This window comes from Triturus cristatus, chromosome 4_1 (assembly GCF_964204655.1).
Source record: "Triturus cristatus chromosome 4_1, aTriCri1.1, whole genome shotgun sequence".
Classification (NCBI taxonomy): Eukaryota; Metazoa; Chordata; class Amphibia; order Caudata; family Salamandridae; genus Triturus; species Triturus cristatus.
Window position 1 is genome coordinate 778,443,932 of NC_140585.1, and position 16,100 is coordinate 778,460,031.

At 42.6% G+C, this 16,100-nt stretch overlaps 1 pseudogene; it reads right to left on the reverse strand.

The window, feature by feature from the left end:
* Nucleotides 1–542: 542 nt before the first annotated feature.
* Nucleotides 543–1,485, reverse strand: LOC146855517 (protein phosphatase 1 regulatory subunit 3D-like; annotated as a pseudogene).
* Nucleotides 1,486–16,100: the final 14,615 nt, after the last annotated feature.

The following is a 16,100-nucleotide window of genomic DNA, read 5'->3' on the forward strand; positions in this document are numbered from 1 at the left end:
CAGTAATATCTCAAGAGGTGTAACCATACTATAGTTTTACAAATATTAATTTACATAAATATTGTGTCAAAAACATTGTACTGTTAAAAATATTGTTGGACAAAATAATGCAGATAGGAATATTGCTTATTTAGGTACTTTATATGATGCTGTTCTTTTCTTAAGTTTTTGTGTTATGTGGTATTATGTTTTATTTTTGAATTTGTTTTTATTGTATATGCAGCTACACCAACCACTAAAGTCAATTTTAGGAGATGTTCGCTTGGAAAAGGAATCTCTGAGCAGTCAAGATTAATGTTTACGTCCTTATTCATCGTAGTTCTATTTGGCTGTTTCGGGCAGAACTAGGTTACCAAACTCATTTCTTTACAAAAATAATTTGAACTCTTGTCACTGAATGCACTTTCCACTGTAGGCGTTCCATTGAGTGCTGTAGCCCCCTATTTTGTCCTAAATTGCTAGAGCATGTCAGCATTTCCTCTGTATCCTGCACTTTGTTAACTGGGTACTTCAACTGGCAACCAATAAGTGGTATTGAAAAGTTAAATAGAGTGGATGAAGCTCTGCCCTCTGTCCTTGGGCATCTTGAGTGTATGACTTTGGCATGTAAAGCTGTAGTTCTTGCCTTGATTGTTGTCCCAGTATTCCTTCCCGCCCACCATGTATCGCAGAGCAAGCTGGACTGCTGGGCGTAGTTGGAGCAGAATTGGGGGCACTGGGAAACAGAACGAGAACAAGTCGCAGTCCCCAGCAACAACATCCGTGTGGCTCTGCTGCCAGGTTGCCTCCAAGACCTGGTGGCTCCGCCAATCATTGAATGTGTATCTCACATAGACTCCCTTGACAAAATCCAGGTTCAAAATCATTATGGGGCCAGAGATGCCCAGCTCCTCTGAGCCTCCTGTTACTCTCCCCAAGCAGATCCGTTGCCACTGGAGTCGTTCTGCAAAGTGTGCGCAGTCAATGGGCTGCAAAAGGTCAGGATGCAGGTATTGCATTGTGAACTTGAGGTCCAACATGCTACCGCAGTACACGTCTGAGATGATGGAGAGCCTAGAGAGGACATGCAAGGGAATTGAGGGGTCTTCCCGAACATTGAAGACTTTAACCTCTGCCAGCTCTAAACCAAGGGCATCTGCGAATAGAATCCTTTGGCAGCATCGGCTAGTGGAACGGCAGCGTCCCAATCTCTACCGCTCTGGAGAGCTGGGGAGGGATCGCCCGCAGCAGCGCATGATGGGCCGCAGGTTTGGGTCGCAGGTAGCTGATTTCCTGGCCCAGGAGGAGGGGTAGGTGAAGGCAGTAGAGACTCCTCCTGTCCCTCTCTTGAGGACCCACTAGTAGATCTGGGAGCTCCAAAGTCATCAGCCACCCGCACGTCTTTGTATAGATCACTAATGTAGCTCAGATTTCATGGCATGGCTAAGTGGATCTGCTTTTTATAGCAAACAGGAGTCGTACAAGCAAATTGATTCTGCGTGCCATGATGAACTAATCTTGAGCACAGTAAGACAAGCTGAGTCATCCACTTGACTAGCTGAGTCATCCACTTGACAAGCTGAGTTATCCACTTGACAAGCTAAGTCATCCACTTGACAAGCTGAGTTATCCACTTGACAAGCTGAGTCATCCACTTTCAGAAGAGCAATCCAGTCTCGAATTGTGAATGGAAGTTGCAGCAGCCTGGGCCTGATTATCACTGCGATGCTTTCGGCCAGTGTTAAATCTGCAATTGAGATTCTGAAAACGTATGTTTCGGTTAAGAATCCACCAATAGTTCCTGGTAGATCTGTTCCATATCAAATTGTAGTAAGGGCAAAAATCAGCAAAGCAGTTGCTCTCGAGATCCCAACATATTTCTTCTCTGGATGTTTATTCCATGCAGGGTCATCATTCCCAAACTTTTAAGTCTATTTGAAATTCCTCCTCTACATGCAATGTGTTGCAACATGTACCAGACTAGGAATGTGATGCACAATGTAGTGCACCCAGTGTGATAAGTAGCGTGCAGAGTGAAATACACGTTGTCACATCAGCAGTACAGTATCATGTAACTCCTAGTCCAAATAGGCAAGCTCCCAGTGCTACACCAGAAGTGCAATCTCTTGATCAGCAGTGCACATTGCCATCCACTTCAGCAGGATACGCTGTGTTGCATCCAGATTAAAATCTGCTGTGTATAGCATAAGCTATGTCTAGGTCAAAAATGGTCTTATGTCACTTCGAGATCCTTTAAGCAGTATTGCATCCAATCCTTCACAAGCTGTGCAATGTTACAGTCAGTCTCAGATCAGTAGCTCATCAGCGTTGGATTCATTTGGACAGCAATGAAAGGTTTACTACATCCATACATCACGAGCGTATAAGTGCGTCCTGCATCCAGCTCAGCAGTGCTAGATATGTCCCGTAATCAGATGTCCCATACCCAGGGCTTAAAGTGGGCCGGGTCTCACCGGGTCGGAGCATCGGCAGTTTTATAAGGGGGGACTCGAAACGTCTCTCTATCGCCCTGGCACAGGCGGCCCGTTTTTTTCCCGGACCGCAGTGACTGCACTGCTCACTGGTGTAGAAGTTATAGCATGACTCAATGCAAGTGAGCGTTGTAGGGGAAGGGAAATCCTTTAAAGAGAGTCATTTTCTCTCTGGATTTCCCTTCTCTTTTTAAACTCTGGAGCTGCAACATTGTCGTGGTGTCACCAGGGCTTTAAGTGGAAGCTTTTTCAATAATATTCAAGCCATAATTGCTGCTTCTTTATCTTATGCAACTAACTACCATTGACAAAGCCAATAGTCCTGACTTGTTGTAAGTATGATGTTACTAGTTATATCATAAATCTGGATGCATTAACAGAAACAGTAAAATACAAGTCGGGTGGCACACTATGCTAAACACTGATTTTTAGCTTACGTGTTTTTAAGCCATGCCCTTAACTACATTGGCTGCGCCCCTTTGAGAGAACCCCCAGTTTTTTCATCCCACTTAAAGTCCTACACATACCCAATCACAAGCACAAAATGAATCCCTTCTTCCGATTAGCATTGCAAAGAGAAGCACAAAACGGGTCCCTTCTTCCAATCAGCAGTGCAAAGTAAATAAAAAATGGTGTTACACCCAAAAGCACGTGAGAAACGCGCACTGTAATTCATGTCCTGGGCAAATGTGGGGGCATATCTACAAGGACGGCGATAAATAGACGCAAAGCGCGCTTAGCGCTTTTCTATCTATCGCCGTCTATCGCTTGATCATATCGCCCTGTTAGCGCGTTATTTACAACGCGTTCCCCCAGGGCGGAATAATTACCAGCGATAGCGGGGAGATCGCCGTTTTGCAGGGAACATCGCTAGTTTTCCAGCGATGTTCCCTGCAAAACGGCGATAACCTTGCTGATACATCAGCACAATCCACCCCCATAATAGGCATGCCTAAGTCTGCATTTTAGCAGACGTTAGTTTCCGTCGAAAACAGCGGTTTCCGCCCAAAACTAATGTCTGCTAAAATGCGTTGGCAGCCTTGTAAATATCGCGATGTGCACATCAGCGATATTTACAAGGTTGTCCTGCCCAGTGACACCCACTTTGCCTCTCATTAGAGATGCAAAGGGAGGCGTTGGGTAAAAGGGTGCTAACATGCGCTAATGCATGTTAGCACCCTCTTGTTAATAGGGCGATATTTTTATCTCTGCTTTTTTGGCTTTAAAAGCCAAAAAAGCGGAGATATAGCCCTTGTAAATATGTCCCGTGGTCTCTTAATATCAGCAGGGTGCAATGTCTTTCATATTCTGATCAGCAGCGTCTAACATGTTGAATAGAAGAGTTGTACTACACAACGCGTAGAATCGAGTCATGTTGCCGCTCTCCGTGTAGCTTCAGGTAGCTCACGGTTGCTAGCTACTGATAGCTTCTTCTGGGGCTTCAGTTGGAGAACCAAACAAAATCCATCACCCCAGGCAGAAGGGAGGAACTCGGGAAACTCTTTCCTAGACTTTGTTTTCCGGAAGTTTCCTTTAGCCTTGCCTTGTTCTATAAGTTATTATTTTAAATGCTAAGTGTGTGTAGTTATTTTTTTATTGTATTTAATTTTACTTTTTTTAAATATTTGGTTATATATTTCAAGAGGTTTTATATTTATTGACTATTTAATTATTGGTGGGTTGTTGGGTTTGTAGGATAATGTCTTATATATAGGCCTCCCTAATGTCTGGAGGGTTGTTGGGTTTGTAGGGGTAATGTCTTTTATGTCGGCCTCCTTAATGTCTATCTCCAAATTCAAGTGAGCTCAAAACTATTCATTCCATTTGTTTTTTGGTTTGAAATTTCATGACTACATTGCACAGGCTACGAAATCCCTTCATTGACTTCCAGTAGAGGAAAGAGTGGCCCTCAAAGCTCTTTGCCTTGTACATAAGGTGCTCTTTAGGAGCAACTAAACTACCTCAAAAATGTGTTTGTTCTTACCTCCTGAAAAGAAGCCGCAGGGCAGCTATCAATTGTCTTTTAACTTCCCCACTGATTCAATACAAGACTTTTGGCCGTCAGGACTCTTACAAGTTGAATTCTCTGCCACTTTATTTAAGCCATAACATTTCATAAAAGTTCATAAAATCCTTAAAAACTCATGCATTCTCTCAGGCATCTGTATGATTCAGGCCTCTTGAAGACACTCCTCTGCAGTTTGTCCTACAAGTCAGGCGCATAGTGAACCCTCCGCTTTGGCAGCTAGAGCAGGGGTGTTTTTTTATCAGTCTCTCACTGCAACTTGGCAGATAGAAGATAATAATTAACTAAAAGGAATAAAGAAAGTGGTTTGTTGAAAAGGAAATGAAAGATGGGCAAGGAGATGTATTAGAGGGTGAAAAATGGAAGGATGGGTGGGTGAAAGTATGGATGCATGAAAGGATGACTGGATGAGTGGGTAAAAGGATGGGTGACTGGGTAAAAGGATGTATGGGTGGGTGAAATTATGGGTGTGAGAAAGAATGGATGGATGAATGGTAAAAAGATGGATGGATGGATGGTGAAAGGATGGGTGAATGAGTAGATGAAAAGATGTGTGGATCAGAGGATGGATGGGTGGGTGCATTTGTGAGAAAAAGGATATGTAGATGGATTCATGAAAGGATGGCAGAGTAAGTAGAAATTTGAGATGGATGGAAAAGATGGCGGACTAAATTAAAATCTGAGAGGATGGATGGGTGGGTGAAAGATGGCAGAGTACATGGAAATCTGAGAGGATGGATAGATGGGTGGGTGAAAGGACAGCAGAGTTAATGGAAATCTGAGAGGATGGATGGGGAAAGTTAATGGAGGTATGTAAGGAAGGATGAATGGCAAAGTAAATGGAAATCTGAGAAGATGGATGGGTGAATGGATTGATGGACAAAAAGAATAATTGATGGCTGAAATACTGTATGGATGGATGGGTAAGTCTAATGGTGGATGTATGGGTGGATGTATGCATAGATGATGGATGTGTGAAAGGATAGATAGATTGATGGAATGGCCAATGAATGATGGAATGGTGAAAGATTGAATGATGGAAAAAAGAATGAATGAATGACAGAATGGTGGATATCAGCAGGTGGAAGTAAAAAGGGAGCTCTTGTATGGAGGTTTGGGCTCACTTGTATTGCATGCTTGGTACCGTTGGACCTTTGGTTCAAGTAGGGGATATTTCAATTTTTTGACTACTCCCTTGCTTGAAGTCCTTGCTTGTCCGACACCTAAGAATTGCCTACTGTCTTCCTTCTCCGGTCGAGGGGTACTGTTTTCTGTTCTGTTGTAGCTTTATCATCTCTTCAATCATATTTCATACTGCTTGTCGCTGGCATTCCCTTCCTTAACTATGGACTACTTAGGGTCCGATTACGATGTCGGATGGACCGGAGTCCGTCCGACATTGTTTGGGTTCTGGAACCAAACTACCTCCTGTTGTCGGTCCCAGCCCAGCAAATAGGATGCAACCAAACCCTGTTCGGCCCCAATCCTATGCTTTCCAATGGAAGCATGCATTCTGAACGGGATGCATGCTCTCATTGTAAAGAGCAAAGGTGCAGTTCATCCCTGCACCCGGTGGCAGGCACATCAAGGTGCCTACCACCAGGTAAAGGAATCAATAGGGGTGCACCATAGGTGCCCCCTAGGCTGCTATTCAGTGGCCTTGCACCCATGGGGGCCCTGCTGGGGGACCCCAAAGATAGATTCCCAAAGCCTTTCTGTGTCGGAAAGGCCGGCACAGAGAGGCTGTGGGAATCTGTAATCGTAATCCCTCTGCCAGAAAGAGCCAGCCGAGGCATTACTGAAGGCTTTATGAATGGTGGACGGGCTCTCTGAGCCCGTCGTAAATCTGATTCAGATTCCCTTCTGACCGACCCCATCAAAATGGGTTGGTTGGAAAGGAATAAGACCAGCTGATTACAATGCGGGCTGAAGGGCTCCGACCAACGGTCAGAGCCGTTTCAGCCTGCATCGTAATTGGGCCCTTAGTTGTGAATCACCAGGTTTTTCAGAGCACTATCCTGATTTCTGATAGTATTTAAATATACCAGCAACTAAAGCACTTTGAGGCCACTAGCAGTTGTTTGGTATCATTTTTATAAAACCTCAAAGTAAATAGTCAATAAAGCTATCCAATTTTTTTTTTGCTTATGCACATGCCTATTGCTTCCGGGAAAGCAACTCACAAGAGGCAGTGGCTTGGTCATCATCATCAAACATTCGGTTTTGAATTCAACAACCATAAAAATGTAACAAATAAGACATTAGAAACCATAGTAAAATATACAAATGCCGCTATACCGTGATATACCATGAATTTCAAATCTCCTAGAATATTAAAAAGAATCTATTAAATCAACGGGACCATACCTAAAATACTGACTGTCACCTGCTTAAAGGAGCATGCTACTATCCCCCATAGCTTCCATAATATGAAGGGCATGATGTATAGTAGCAAGTACTGAGAGACAAACCTCAGATGATTCCAAGTTTGGTAATATGAAAAGTGTAGGTAAATAATTTATCAACTGGTATTTCCCTAATAGATGTTTGATATAAATAACTCTATGCAAAAATGGCAAAAAAACAAAAAGTGTAAAGTGCATTTAGATGTTAGGCTATCACATGGGCAAATTGGAAAGCCTCTTGACCAGTAGTTAAAAAAACAGGTTAAATCTAAAACTTGCTAATAGGTACCTCTGCTGTGAACCATGCATGTTAATCAAGTATGATTGCAAGTCCTCCGTTGGTGATAATCTTCAATACTGGGATACAGTGACCATTGATTTAGCTTGCTTCACTCTGTCCTCATCAAACAATTGCAGACCTAGATGCTTAATCTGGGTCCTGCACAGCCTGCTCAGCACAGATAATGTTATCAGACACCCATATAAATGGGGATTTTGCCATCTATTACATAGAGTTCTGATGGTCCCTGACCATGTAATTTCTCAGGCCCAATTTAATGCTAAGAATTATAATTTTTTTGGGTTGAATATTTTTTATTAGAATCGAAAAGAATAATAAAGATGACATTCATTAAAAAGGCAGTGTATTTGAATACATACCTAAGAAGTTCATCAATAAACAATAACATTGAGATAAAAAGCTATACATTGCAATCTAATTGTGAAATGTAAAAAGATGAGCTGAATACATGTCTAACTATTAATCAATGTTATGCTTTTTTAGAAAAAGGGAGAGAAGGAAGAAAAAAGGAGAAGAAAAAGGAGAAAAGGAAGATAAAAAAGGATAAGGAAGGAAAGGTAAAAAAAGAGGTTTGATTTTCTGAGATAATGAAGAAGAGAAAACAGTAGATAGTCTATGCTAATCACAAATAATATTCCACCATGTTAACAAACAGATTTTAGAATTATCTTTCCAACAAGTAAGTATAACCTTAAAAGCAAGTGCAATTAAAAGATCAAATAACATAGGATTCAGGGAATGACTTTGAAAACAATCTGACATAGTTCCAAGGAAAACATTTTGAATTGATGTAATATTACATTGAAATATTGTTAAACATTTGGATCAAATAGATTTCCAAAAATGAAACACTTTAGGACAATAGTATATTAGATGGCGTAACGTACCGTTGGAAGTAAGACAGGAACAACATAAAGGCAAAGTAGAGGAGTTAATTTTATGAATAAAGGTAGGGGTAATAACAGCACTATTATACACAAAAAAATAAAGATTGAGTAATATTGGCAGTTTTGGAGGTAGTGAAAATTGTGTGCCATTATTTATCCCATTGTTGAACAGAAAGCAACACAGGAAGGTCTTGCTCCCATGACAATTCAATAGAGGATTTAAGTCTGCCGGAAATAGGAGTGGATAAAAGCTTATATATGAGGGATGCTTTTGGATTGGAATCTCCAACAATATTATATAAAGGTGTCAAGGGAATAAATGGAGAGGAGTCAGGTGGAAAGTTATTGGTTAGTAAAAAATATTGAAGTACTGGTGATAGTTTTTAATATAGGGGTAAGCAAGAGCTGCGTAAATTATTGCGTTCTGTAGTAGAGTAAAAGGTAGAACAGAATTTTGGTAAATTAAATGATGAACATATAAGATACCCTTTTCTTTCCTATGTTTGACATAGAATGACATGACGAAATTTAATACATTTATTATACCAAATAAGGAAGGCAAGAAAAGATTGATAAAAATCAGTGCCAGGGGTGAATAGCAAATGCATCAATGTTGGGAATACATTAAAATGGGTTTTTAGAAATAAAAGTGCAGTTAGTCATACAAATAACATAATGAAAAGAAAACTCATATAATAAAGAACGTTCAAAGATGATCCAGCTAGGTATACGGGAGTCATGATAGTCTCTAATCAAAGCAAAAATGTATTGAATTAAAAAAGCAGTATGATATAATTTAAAATTAGGGAACCATACACCACCTTCATCTTTCGGTCAAATTAATTTAGCTAAGGCAATATGAGCATTTTTAGTATTCCAGACAAATTTTGCACATAGAGAATTAATTTGGGCAAAGCAGCATAGAAATTAGAAAAACTACATGTGGTACAATCATCATTTTAATGGTGTCCCTCTACCCCACCAGGATAAATGAAGAGGAGACCAAGTAGAAAATAAGTTTTAGATTTTAAGTTTTAGAGATTTAAAATTGTGAGTAAGAGTGTGAGAAATAGTGGACGAGAACCAGACACCTAAGTACTTACTCTTGGAAGCACATCACATAAAGTTGATATTATGAAACATAAACTGATAGCATAAGGGATTTAATGGTAAAATCTCAGTTTTGTGGAAGTTTAATCTATAACTAGATCTATTAGAATATAAATCAATCTTCTGCAGAAAGGGAGTTAAGGAGGTCAGGGGATTAGAGATATAAACCAAAACATCGTCTGCATAAGCAAAGAGTTTGGTTTCGAGGGAGTTATGTTGAAAACCTGATATAGAAGGATGACAATGAATATATTCATGAAAGGGTTCTAAACAAAGAAGAATTAGTAAAGGTGAAAGGGGACACCCCTGTCTAGTGCCTCTTTGTAAATTAAAATAAGGGGAAAACATCCATTGAAAAACACAGAAGCACGTGGCTTAGACTATACTAGTCCGATAAAAGAAATACATTTAGGGCCAAAACCAGAGTTTTAAACATAAATTGCCAATTTCTACGAACAAATGCTTTTTCAGCATCAAGAGATAATGCAGCAAGAGGGCAGGGGTATTTTTCCCCAATGTAAGAATATTCAAGAACATCCTAGCATTATCCGGGACAAGTCTGCCTTTGATAAAACCAGACTGATCAGGTTTAATAAAAAGGGAAATAACATCTTCTAGTCTAGAAGCAAGAATTGTTGCAAACATTTTACAATAATAGTTAATTCATGAAAATGGATGATACTTTTTACAGAGGGTATGATCCTTATCTGACTTAGGAATAGTAACAATAAGAGCATCTAAAAAAGAGCCATCAGATTTAGATTTCAATCAGAAAGAGGTAAAGAGTTCAAGTACATTAGGAGCCAAAAGAGATGAAAAAGAAGAGATATGCTCAATAGAAAACCATCAGGACCAGGAGCTTTGGCTTTCTTTAAAGATTTATTAGTATCAAGAATCTCCTGGAGATTTATGTCCTTTTCAGGAGTCGCCAGAATGTCCAGTATAGAGGGAGGATTAGGAAGGCAGTTAAAAAATGTTTGGGTATTATTTTCAGAAGGATAGGTATCTTCCGTATATAATGTTTCATAATAAGATTGAAAGGCATTAATAATACCAAAGTATAATATAGTATTTGTAGGTTCAATTCGAATTGGTCCAATATTTTTCCTTTCCGATATTAATTTTTAGATGATTGGGCCACATTCTACCAGCTTTATTTGACCCCGATGATATTTAGATTTAATTTTGAGGAGGATGTTACATGCATCAACAGTAGCCAGTTTATTCAGGGTGGATTTGGCTTTGATCAGTTCCCGCAAATGAGAAGGGGATTTAGAAGTAAAATAAGTATGTTCAAGAATCTTAATATGTTGGAGAGTGGGGAGGTATTGGGAGTTCAATAATTCTTTTCTTTTTAGCAGTGTAAGCAATAGTAAAGGCCCTAAATGAAGCGTTAGACATGCCCCAATTGTTATGAACTGAAGTGTTAATAGAGTGATAACGTTGAAAAAAATCTTTAATAAAAGAGATAGCTTCAAAAATAAAAGTTCGATCTGATAAAAAGGAATTGTTAAATCTCCAACTACCATGTTTGAGAGTATTAAGAGATAAACCAAAAGACGATAAAGCAGGGGCATGATCAGAAATGAAAATTCAACCAATTTCTGACGATTAAATAGAAGGGAGTTACGATTTGGAGACTAAGATATAATCAATTCTAGACATAGTATGATGAACATTAGGGAAACATGCAAACTCATATATGTCAGGGTTAAAAGATTTCCATACTTCGAAGAATGGACGAGAGGCAACAGCAGATTGGAATGCTTTATAAGATTTATCAGGTTTAAATTTACATTTAGATTTCCTATCAGAGAATGGGTCTAACCAATCATTGAAGTCACCTGCAACAATAATATTAGGATTAGTAATGGAGGATAGTTTTAATTTAACATTTTGCCAGAAGTCAGGATCAGATTTAAAAGGGCCATAAATACTTAGAAAAGTAATTTGTTTTTTAAAGATAGTGGCACTAAGCAATACCCATTATCCATTTGTATAACATTCAATTGATGAAATGTGGATATTTAACAATTTATGACATAAAATAGCTACACCACCCTCATGATTAACAGCAGGGGAAAAGACACCTTGGCCCACCCATTGATGCTTAAGCTTGAGTGTTAGAAATGGGATTTCTGGTTGGCTAGGGCTTGCGCCAAAGCCAGGCAAACACCACCACTCTAGTCAGGGCTGGGGAGTTACAAGCCAAAGATAACCCCTGCTCACCCCCTTGGTAGCTTGGCACGAGCAGTCAGGCTTATCTCGGAGGCAATGTGTAAAGCGTTTGCGCGCGCACCCAGTAACAACACACAAGGACCACCACAAAAGAAACTCCACACAAGGTATTATACAAAAATAGCCTTTGTATTATACCAAAACACGTTAGATAATATTCACACAAATTACACTGTGCCAACTGGCACTGGGCAGAATGTACAGGGGACTATTTACACAAGACAGGGCCACATGGACCACTGTCAGAATCATTACAAATCACCACATTGTAAATGTGGAAATGTAGAACAAATAATAAATGTAGCGCACAACCAGTAACCACTGGTAACAGGTAGGTACACCCTACGCAATCCTAAAACACCTTAGGTACACATCACGCAGGGAACCATGAACACACTAGCATAACCTATACTAGGAAAAACAATCACCTAGGCATAAACACAGTTTTGGAGTGAAAACAGCATCAAGGCAGTGCACATTGCGCAAAAGTATACATGTTAAAATAACCATGCACCCTAGGTGAGGGCACAAGACAGGAAAACTGTCCCCAGGCCAACTTGGCCTTTCAGGGGCTCAAACGCCTTTTGTCCATAGAGTCAGGGCTGGACTGCGCAGGCTGCACGAGCCAAAGCGCACAGGGGCATAACCTAAACGTTGCAGCTGCCCACTAAGTGCAGGGCAGCTGTGGGGACTGGGGCCTGGGCACCTCGATGCCCTCACGTTGGAGTCCCTCTGGACTCTAAACAAATATGCACCCAAGAATGTTGGAGCCTGTCAGGGTCCTAAAACAAATATGCCCCCTTTGGAGCCTCACAGGCTCTGCAAAATATTGCCCCCGACGTTGGAGCCTCTCGGGCTCTAGTACAATACTGCCCCCTTTGTTGGAGCCTGTCAGGGCTCTATCACAAATATGCCCCCGTCGTTGGAGCCTGTCAGGGCTCTATAGCAGTATGCCCCCTTCGTTGGAGCCTGTCAGGGCTCTATCACAAATATGCCCCCGTCGTTGGAGCCTCTCGGGGGCTCGAGAACACTGCCCCCGACGTTGGAGTCCCGCTCGGGGACTCGGAAAATAAATGCCTCAGACATGACAATTAACACCCCTTAGGAGAGTCCCCGGCCCCACGGAGAACTAAATTATTGGTCAGACTCAGCCCCCTCTGGAGGAAAGAATATACGGCCCCCTCTGACTCACCGGGGGCACACTGGCGGGTTCCCTTCTCAGCATGCGGCGTCTCCTTTAAGGCGGTGGGGCAGTCACCGCACTCACTTCACTTCACCCGGGCCCCCTCCTGGGACCCGGGACTTTCTCCTTTCTGCTGTGGGAGAAGGGGTGGGCTCCGTTCTCCTCCGATGCAGGCACTTGACCATGCGGGGCTCCACCTTCCTCACAGGAGCCCCGCCTGGATTCTTCTCCGGTCGCGATAGCGGGGCGGCCTCCCGCCTCTCTTTAGCTGTGACCCGGGTCTCCCCCAGCTCACGGGAGGCCCGGCTACTTCCGGGGGCGCGTCACAAAGCCGCGCCCACAATCAGGGTTTCCCTGACTCCTTCCGGGTCGCCGTGGGCAGCGCGGCGGCCCTCAGGGCTTTCGTGAATCTTTCTCCTGGCACCAGTACGGGGTAGGCTCCCGTTCGGCGGCAAAAACGCGTGGTGGGCACCCGCTATAAATTAACGGCAACGCAGTACGGGGCGGAAACGCGGGGTGGGCATCCGCTACCACTTAAGTCCACGATGCGGCACAACGCGGGGTAGGCTCCCGCTTTTCTTACGCAAAAAGGTCCCTGGCGGGGTGGGCACCCACCAGGGGTATTAAAACGGCAGGCAATGCGGGGTGGGCTCCCGCGCCGTAAATGATTAGTGTTGCCAGGGAATCTCCATGCTGGTGATTCCCTTGTTGAAAGGATCGCAGCTCCGTGCTGCCACCGGAATCAGAAGCACTCACCAGCAATTAAAGATACAGCGCTTCCCAGGCGCTGAAGGCAAGGTTCAGGAGCAAAGTTCTTCTAGGAGGCAGGGGGCAAGGGCTGGGCCCAGGGGCCAGCTCACAGGGCCCTCCAGGCAGGGAGGCAGTCCCCAGTGGCGGTCCTCCTGGCGCACAGCAGCAGGCCCCCCACAAATTAGGATCAGCAGAGGACATTTTACATGGGGTCACAGCCCCTTTTTATACATAGGTTTCCTTTGTTTCAAGGTGCAGGGAAGGGGCGAACCAGATGCAACTGGTTCTTGAGCATCTGGTTTTGCTCAGCCCCTCTCCCTATTCACAGAACAGGCCAGGGTCATCGGTCGCACCACCGGGGGCGGAGCCAGAATTGTGTGGGGGAAAGCCCAGCCCTATTCAGGTCCCAGGTGTTCTCCTCCCCCTCATCAACATGCAGCTCTCTCCACCCACCACTGGGGCAGACCCATCCTGACTCCTGGAGCCAGGCACACCAGCCAATCACACGCCAGGCAGTCACTGCACATTTATGCCAGCGTCTAGAAGTGGCACTTCTACACTAGCTACAGTAACGCCGCACATATCATCGCGCAGCATTCACTCTCACGAGTTTGCACATACCAAACTCGCACCTGCACTCCCCACGCATCAGGAACAACCAGGAACACATACATTCCCCCATGCATTCCTACGGGAGGGCAGGCCAACCTCACTACACGCACGCACTTTACCCTGGGACACAGTGGTAAAGTGTGCAGAAGCCAAAAATCACTAACTCCAGGTCACAATAAGAAGCAAAAAGTTTCAGGGGTGAACCTGCCAGAAGGGCCGAGTCCAACATTGAGCAATTCAACAACATTACAGTGAGTTTCTTGCAAAAAAGCAATGTGACAATTACATTTTGATAAATGTGAGAGTACGTTTTGAAGGGGTGACCCTGACCACTAACGTTCCACGAGACTACATTAAACATGCTGTTGGGTAGAAGCAAGGGTACAGGAACGATAATGACAAACTGCAAAAAAATTAGGGAAACAGAAAAATAACGTAGAGAAAATACGAAGGAAAAGAGGCAAAAAGGAAAACAGAGTAGGATAAAAAATAGAAGAAAAAAGTAAAAGAAGAAATGGAATAGGACAAGAATAAAGAGACAGATCAAGGACAAAAAGCCAGATCTGAAATAAAAAGGAAGGAGAATGAGTACAAGGCATACCAGCACCAAAATTAAGGACGCCAACAAAGAGAGAAATAAAAGAAGATAAAAAATAAAGCGCTGAGTAAGCTTTTGAGAGGATAGAAGCCTGCCCATACAATATAATATTGGTAAGTAAAATATAAAAGGGCAACAGTCAAGCCATTACAGTAATAGAAAATAAGATGGAGAACATGCACTGATATATAAAGAAGAATATATAGAAATATATCAATACAATAGCCACACCAGTATTTCATTCAAAAGACTTAAATGATAATGCCATATTCAAGAAACGCAGACCCCCATAAATATTTGAGAGTCAAATAAAAATTGTAGAGAAATGAAAGTTAAATGAGGTAATTTGGTCAACACATTGAGGCAGGAGGTGTTGGTTACCAGTTAAGGCCGTGAAGAACAAAATTCCGAAATGGGAGCGGCACACTGAGAAAATGGTGGCTGCTCACATGTGACTGGAATTTGCTGCCACAGCAGCAGGTTGTAAAGGAAGGGTTTCCGAAAGTTCCCACCAGTTTGCAAACATACAAGGAAGCAAGGGAACAGGAGAACACCTGAAGACCCGCTAGACAACCTAGAGCACCATTTTCAAATCACCGCGCTTGTATTGGAAATGCAAACTCATTAACCAAAATAAAGATCAAATCCCTCAATGCCAATGCAATGAATGGCAATGCATAAAATCAAGTAGATCTTGAAATCCAGATGAAAAAGTCTTGCCTTCAGTCTCAAGAACTGCCTGCAACCTCCGCAGCATAGTCCCCATGAATGTAGTTATCTTCGATATTTCACAATCTCCATTAGGAACCACAATATTAGGGCAAATTGGAACAAATACACTCCATCCCATCCCTTGAAGATAGTTGGGACAGTATCCTATCTCTTGGCAGGCATCCCGTTAAGTGCTCTGGGTTTTTAGGCTCTCCAGCTGTCTAAGCGCCCAAAAAGTGTGCCACACATTGAATTGAATGCTCACCCAATCTGTCGAGAATAACTCCTGTACACGAAGTTTAGAGATACGAGCAGGGCGCCAAGAAAATGGCAGCCACTTGTGTGTGACTGGAATTCACCACCACGGCAACAAGATAGAAAGGAAGGGTCTCCAACGGTTCCCACCGGCTTGCGAGCACGCAAGGAAGCAAGGGAACAGGAGACTCTGTCAGGAAACGCCACAGCCATGAAGAGCTGAAAAAAAAGACTTAAGCTCCGTGAACAGAGCTCAGTGGTCCACCGCCATCTTACTTCAGCGCGGAAGCCACGCCCCAGAAATCTTTAAAAATAAGCCTGCACAAATGAGCCTCTTCTTTTATCCATACCCTGTGCCACAGTAAAAGAGGCCTAAGCCTTATAAGATCTTCAATATGCTCTAGGCTCTCTATGCCATGGTAGGAAAAGTTAGTCTGAGGCAATAACAGCATCTTCGTTGAACAATTGTTTTCAGAGGTCTGTATCCTCAGAGGCTTTACATGCCCCATATACCTGAACCATATTTAGCAATAGAAATACACTTTGCCCGAAA